Here is a 7,054-nt window from a genome sequence, read left to right as displayed (position 1 = left end):
TAGTAGAACTATAGTCCAAAAAATAGTTGCATAATTTAGTCTCCTATAATTGGGGACAGTGGTGGGATGGTCTTCAGCTTCTGAAATTTTAGTACGACTGTTAAAGCAAGCAGATTGCAATTCTGCCATGGTGAGTATGCTGTCATTAGTTTTGGGAACAAGTAGCTTTCAGTCAGTCAAATTATTCATAATCATTTCAATGCAGTATTTCTTTTGAGGGTTTTTTCCAAATTATTCCCTTCAAAAAGTGCTAACAACCTTAGTTTCCAGGCATAATAAAATGATAATATAAAGTAAAAGTACCTCCTGTTAAATTTTACGTGTTACTACACTGGGCACTGAGTCAAATTTTTCATCCAACAAATATTTTCTGAACAGGTTTAATGTGCCAGAAGCTGTTCTAAGTGCTAATGGTGTCTAGGGAAGTGCTCCTCAAAGTGCTAGTCCTCAATGGTCATTAAAATACAAAGACTAGAATTGACAAAGGCTCTTGAGATGTCTGTGGCTTCATCTGTGGTTTTCGACCATCTTCGTTTTTGATTCCAGGGAGGTTTCCCTATTCTCTTGCATGCATAAATATGTATTTCATATAATAGTTATTATATTCTCATCATTAATAATCTTTTTTTAAAGAGACAGAGTGTTGCTCTGTCATCCACACTACAGTGCAGTGGCATGATTACAGCTCACTGCATCCTCAAACTTCTGGGCTCAGCCTCCCTCCTGAGTAGCTGGGACTATAGGCATGCACTATCATGCCCAACTAACCTTTTATATATATATTTTTTAGAGACAGAGTCTCACTATGTTGCCCAGGTTGGTCTCCAACTCCTGGGTTCAATCGATCCTCCTGCCTCAGCCTCTCAAGTACCTGAGATTACAGGCATGAACCACTGCACTTGGCTCAATAATCTTTTTAAATGAGAGGGTGTTTGGACTATGCAATTACAAAACTCCCAAAATGAAGTTTTGTGATTAGAGAAAAGCATTCCTACCTATGCTTTTCTATTCTGCTTTTCTTCTTTTACTTCTTAAAAATTATGAAGAAGACATGTCACTGCTTTAAATCATACTCTTTCTAATGGTATAAAGTGTTGACTCTCACTAATTTTCTAACCCTTGCTTAATAATAAAGACATGATTTCATGGAATATACCTAAAAGCATTAGTAAAAGTTCAAAATCAAGAGTGCATCCTTTAGGAAACTGGGCCAAATAGGTTATGCCCCGCTTTTTTTTTTCTAGCTCTTTTATATTCCATTTTTTTCCTAAGATTATTATTTTATCAAAATTACCTTTTCATTTTTCCAGAATCAGTACTGAAAATGGATTTTTGCTCTTTACACCAATTATTATTTTTTACTTAAATAAATTACAGTTCACTTTGTGCCCACTGACACTCTGATTGTTGGATATTAATTATGCATTAAAAAGTCACTAATTTATTTTCATTCTCATTGATAAACTCGAGGACATAAAATTATTCTGAAGGTATTCTTTTTTTGAGAGGAAATACCTTTACCTGAGCAGTGTCTTTTGATGTAGCTCTCTAAATTTTAAATATTATAGCAAATAAATTAATAAGACAAATGATCATGTGATGACAATTTCATAATCAATACTAATTTGCATATATATAGATTGTTTCATTGATTTAAGTGAAATTGCTATAATAGTTCATACAATCCAATAATAATATGTAGCTTATTGTCTGGTATGGTAAAGTCTTTTGCTATTCCCCAAAGAAAGTAATTTTATATTTTTCCTAAAAGGTAGTCTTCAAAAGCTGTGCAACCACCTTTTTTTTGCAATGCTAATGTAATCACCTATTATTGAAAACATCCATCTGAAAAGTCTATCTTTATGATGTACTCAATAGATATCTTATTTAGACAGAAATATTTAAACCAACTTTGTTTCTTCTTCAAATTGAGAATATTTACATTTATGTAATTCTTTAGAACTTTTGACGATTCTTTTGTTATCAAGAATAAAACACCTTAGAGAATAAATAGGTTGACCAACTAATCTTTTAGTTTCCTGTTTAATGTAATCAAAATGGAACAATATGTCATTTTAAAATAATTTTAGTACATATGTTTCACTTTAAATGTCTCAAAAGGAACCAGTAAGCAATAAGGCCTCCAAAATTATATATAAATAAAAGAATTTTTAGTTATAAGGCATTAATTAATAATTTAGAGTGAGGCCAATGTTTGAATAGAACATCTTGATTTATCACTGGGTCAGACAGAAGGCTATTACAAAATGATAACTAGTAATTGTTGTCAGGGGAGGCCTCTACAGAATTATATGTAAGTTGGTTATAAATAAATCACTTCTCTAAAAATATGTTAAAATAATCTAATTAAAATTATATTAAAATTTCTTAACTTTCTATTTTTATCACCTAACATTTATTGTTGGAAATGTACAAAAGGGATAAATATTAGATAATTTTTTTCTTAAATCACTTAAAATGTTAGACTTCTGCATTTGCATGTTGTTAGGAACTCTTCATGGGCACAGTAAGTAATTCTAAACAAAAATTCCCCTATCTTCTTTAAGTATAGTAAGTCAAATAATAACATAGTACATGTAATGAATAGCTTTTTAAAATGACATAAACCTTATTCAAGTCTGCCAGGAAAACTGATCTTTGGTGATTGGTAACAAAATACTTTAAGGAGGCAAGGATTCAGAAGTAGAACACTTCCTTCATAATAAACCCAGATATGTTATCCATCTTGCTTTGTGATTTTTTATTTTTGAAACGGAGTCTCGCTCTGTCACCCAGGCTGGAGTGCAGTGGTGTGATTTTAGCTTACTGCAACCTCCATCTCCTGGGTTCAAGTGATTCTCCTGTCAAAGCCTCCCGAGTAGCTGGGACTACAGGCATGTGCCACCATGCCTGGTTAATTTTTGTATTTTTAGTAGAGACAGAGTTTCACCATACCGGTCAGGCTGACCTCAGGTAATCCATCCGCCCTGGCCTCCCAAAGTGCTGGAACTACAGGTGAAAGCCACTGCAAATATCTCTTTCTACAATGTATTTTAAAAGAAGAAAATAGGTATATAATAATATTTATCAGCCAGCTATCTGGTAGTCTATTATGAAGACTAATGGGATACTGTTTACGCTGTAATGACAACCATTTCATCTAAATTAAAGTAGCCTGCATTCTACGTCTTTCAGAGCTGAGTGATGGAGAGCATTATTCATTGTTAAGTATATAAATGATTTTCCTTCAGATTGTAAGAAAGGTAGACATAATCTTAGAAGAGAGAAAGACAGCGACACTTGTGATTATTACTTACCATATGGCTAAAATCCATCAGTAACGAATTTTAAAATTTATAGCTACAGTTGGAGATGCTGTTACACATTATATGCACTAACTCACTTAATGATCACAAAAGCCTTATAAATAGATATTGCTATTATCCCCATTTAACAGATAAGGAAACAAAATCACAAAGAGGTTAAGTAACATGTCCAACATCACAAAGCTAATAATTATGGAACTAGAATTCACATCCAAGTAGTCCTGCCCCAGAATCTTGGCCTTAACTATGATGCTTAATTGTTTTTATAACAAATTTTTTTTTGTCAAAGTAACTATATACTGAAGAGTCCACATCTATCCCTATTTTAGAAACTTCCTAAAATACATTAAGGACTCATTATATGCCAATAATAATTGTAAGTGCTGGGTATTCAAAAGTGACTAAATCAGAAACTGTGGAGCCTGTATGGAATGAAGGAGGAAAGTAAATAAAAAATAATGATGAGATGTGATAAATTCTGATAGACGTATGGATGACGTGCTAAAGGGGCACAAGGGAGTTGTACTCTAGTTAGGGAAAGTTCAAGACCATAGAGCAGCATATGCAAGTAACCAGTCCTGAGAGTGTGAATCCTTTAGAGAAGCATGAGTATGAATTCACAATGGCTGCAGTATAAAGCTCAAAGATGACTGATAAAAGAAGAGGATGGAAAAGAGGCAGGGTATAAATCAGAAAGTATGTTGTATCTAATCTTTATTTTTTTTCTCAGAAAATGTTTAAAATGGTTAATTTTCTTGTGGCAAACGTGATCCTCCTCTGGCGTTTCTCCTTTTGGTTAATAGCACCCTAACCTACCTGCTTGACCAAGACAGAAACATTTGAGGCATCTTCACGTCCTCTTATTTTATCATATTTTACATCTAATGAGTCTCCAAGTTCTGCTGATTCCACATCCTCCATGTCTATACAGTTTTTCATCCATCTATACTACTCTCAATCTAGGCTGCTACTTTCTTATTTTCTTACTGTTTTTAGAGCATCTTTTGAGGAAATTCCCTATGCTTGGCTCCTCCTCCAATACACTGTATGTTTAATAGGAAGGAATCAGTATAAAAATAATCCAATCACATCATTACTCTGCCTAAATATTCCATGGCTCCCTACTGCCCTAAAAAAAAAATCTTCAAATTCTTGGCATAGTCGGCTATTCACCATCTGGCCAAATACGTCCTTCCAGACTTTGCTTCTATAGTACCTAATTCACACACACTGAATTCAGATGTGCTGAACAGTTATTCTAATACAGTTGTAGAATAGCTCAGTGGTTAAGCAATGTTTTATTTTATTTTATTTTTTTACTGGTTAAGCATTTCTCTCATCTCTGTACCTGTAAATATGCTGTTCTGTCTTCTCAGAACACTCTTTTTCTACCCAACTGTTTGCCTGATAATTTCTTACTCACACTTCAATATTATTTGATGTGCTAAGCACTCTGAAAATAAAGAGTAGTCAAAATGTCACCTCTTCTAGGGGATCTTTCCTCCTGAAGGACTAAAAGAATCTTGTTAAATCCTTCGATAGTGCCTTTATTATACTAACTATGAGGGGGATGCAATTTTTCATGTACTTGCTTCTGAGCCCTGAAGAAGAAACATTATTTGTGCTTACCGTGCTCTGGAAATACAGTAGATGCTCAATAAATACTTGTTGAATAAATAATATTGACCAGCTTAAGAAAATGGTTTATTGGCTTAACTATTACCATCTGCCCAATTACTGGTAACTTCTCAAGATATTTTAAGACTAGCAAAAATTAGATATCCTTGCACATTTACTCATTCATTTACCAAATGTTTAATGAGATTCTACTATGGCTTGACACATGGCTAGGTTTCGGGGATAAAGGCAACAACAACAACAATAACAAAACATTTAGTTCATACTACTGATGTTTAAAATCAGGATTTCATGTGCTAGCAATCCCTGATTTTAAAATAATGACATAATTATTTGTTAAAATAGCAAGACATTCAGTTAAGAACTAATGTATTAGTATATGTTTTAAAAATCGATTAATCTGCAAGCCCATGTACATATGCTTAAAATACGCATGGTATTACAAAACTAGAAACTGAATTTATTGCAATAGCTCAGTGAAGCCTTTGCATGTTTTTGTATATCAGGAAGGACCAAACTTAGCTAATTCCTGAAGCTAGAAATACTTGACAAGAATAACTCAATGCAGATACACCCAAGTGTGCAGACACACAAACACACGTGCTGGATTAAAAACCAGAATAGAGGCCAAGTGCAGTGGCTCACACCTGTAATCCCAGCACTTTGGGAGACTGAGGCAGGTGGATCACGAGGTCAAGAGATACAGACCATCCTGACCAACATGGTGAAACCCCATCTCTACTAAAAATACAAAAATTAGCTGGGTATGGCGGCGTATGCCTGTAGTCCCAGCTACTAGGGAGGCGGAGGCAGGAGAATAGCTTGAACCTGGGAGGCAAAGGCTGCAGTGGTGGAGATTGTGCCACTGCACTCCAGTCTGGCGACAGAGCGAGACTCTGTCTCAAAAAACAAACAAAAAAACAAACAAACAAAAAACAGAATGGAGTATAGAAGGAACAGATAGAAGTAAACGATGTCTTGATATATCTGTACTTATTGTTGGTTTACCTGAGAGCTCAAAAGCAGAGATTGGAATAGGAGCTTATCAGGTGTAGTTGTATAGGTACATGCTCGAAGAACACAGGTGAGATTCTTAGGCCTATGCCCTAGGATATTGATTTCCAGTAATTTAATCTTTTCTTTTTTACTCTTCTCACCTGGAAGAAGAGGAAACTGAAATATTTGATATTTACATTTCTTTATGACTCTCCATAGTCTACATTTGCCTAGCTTTGATCCACACTTGATAACCCTTCAATGGCCTTGCCTCAATGCTCTTTCTCTTCGTCTTCTCTAGGCACCTGATGCTAGGATGCCCTTTTTAAAATGCTTTCTTTGATTTCCATGAAATTAAACACATTATTTACATACCTCTCCAAAGCATCCTCATTTTTTTCCCCCCAGAAGTATCTTCCTTCTCCTACCATCTAGGCATCCCTCAAAGCTGTTTACAGAAACTTCTCTTTTTAGTTTTCCCCTTGATTAGTTGACTCAACCCTGTAGCTTCAACTAATACCTCTATGTGAGTAACCACCAAAGTCTAAATTGGAAATACAATCTCTCTGGCACTCACCAATTCTATATATCAGCTGCTTACCCGGTATCACTATCCATCTCTCCTGAATTCACCTTAAATTCAACCTGTCTAAAACTGAATAAGCATCTTCTCCAGGGTGTATGTCTTCCTCCTCACTTTCTTTTTTATGTTGATGGTATTGGCACCCTCTAGTTACTAAAACTCTAAATCAAGTACAGGAGTCACCTTAACCTCAATTGCCAATTCCTGCAGCATGTACCTCCATCAGATATCCTGTCTCCACCTCCTCATTTCCATGTTCACTGCCTCTTTTTTAAATAAAGTTCTCTCACCAAAACTGTACAAAATCCATTGCCTGTACCCACTTCCACATTTAACTGATTTTGGTTACTGCTCTTCTTAACTTTGTTCTCTCCCTAGAATTTGGTGTGTAACATGTTCAGGTAAGGCTCTTTCATAGCTAGTCTCAGCTATAGGGACCTACACAGCTGGTCTCAGCTATGGGAACTTCTCACTTCAGGTCCCAAGCTATAGTCTTCATACCATGGGAGGA

Source organism: Theropithecus gelada, chromosome 5, assembly GCF_003255815.1.
Source record: "Theropithecus gelada isolate Dixy chromosome 5, Tgel_1.0, whole genome shotgun sequence".
Classification (NCBI taxonomy): domain Eukaryota; kingdom Metazoa; phylum Chordata; class Mammalia; order Primates; family Cercopithecidae; genus Theropithecus; species Theropithecus gelada.
Note: the sequence above shows the minus strand (reverse complement) of the source record.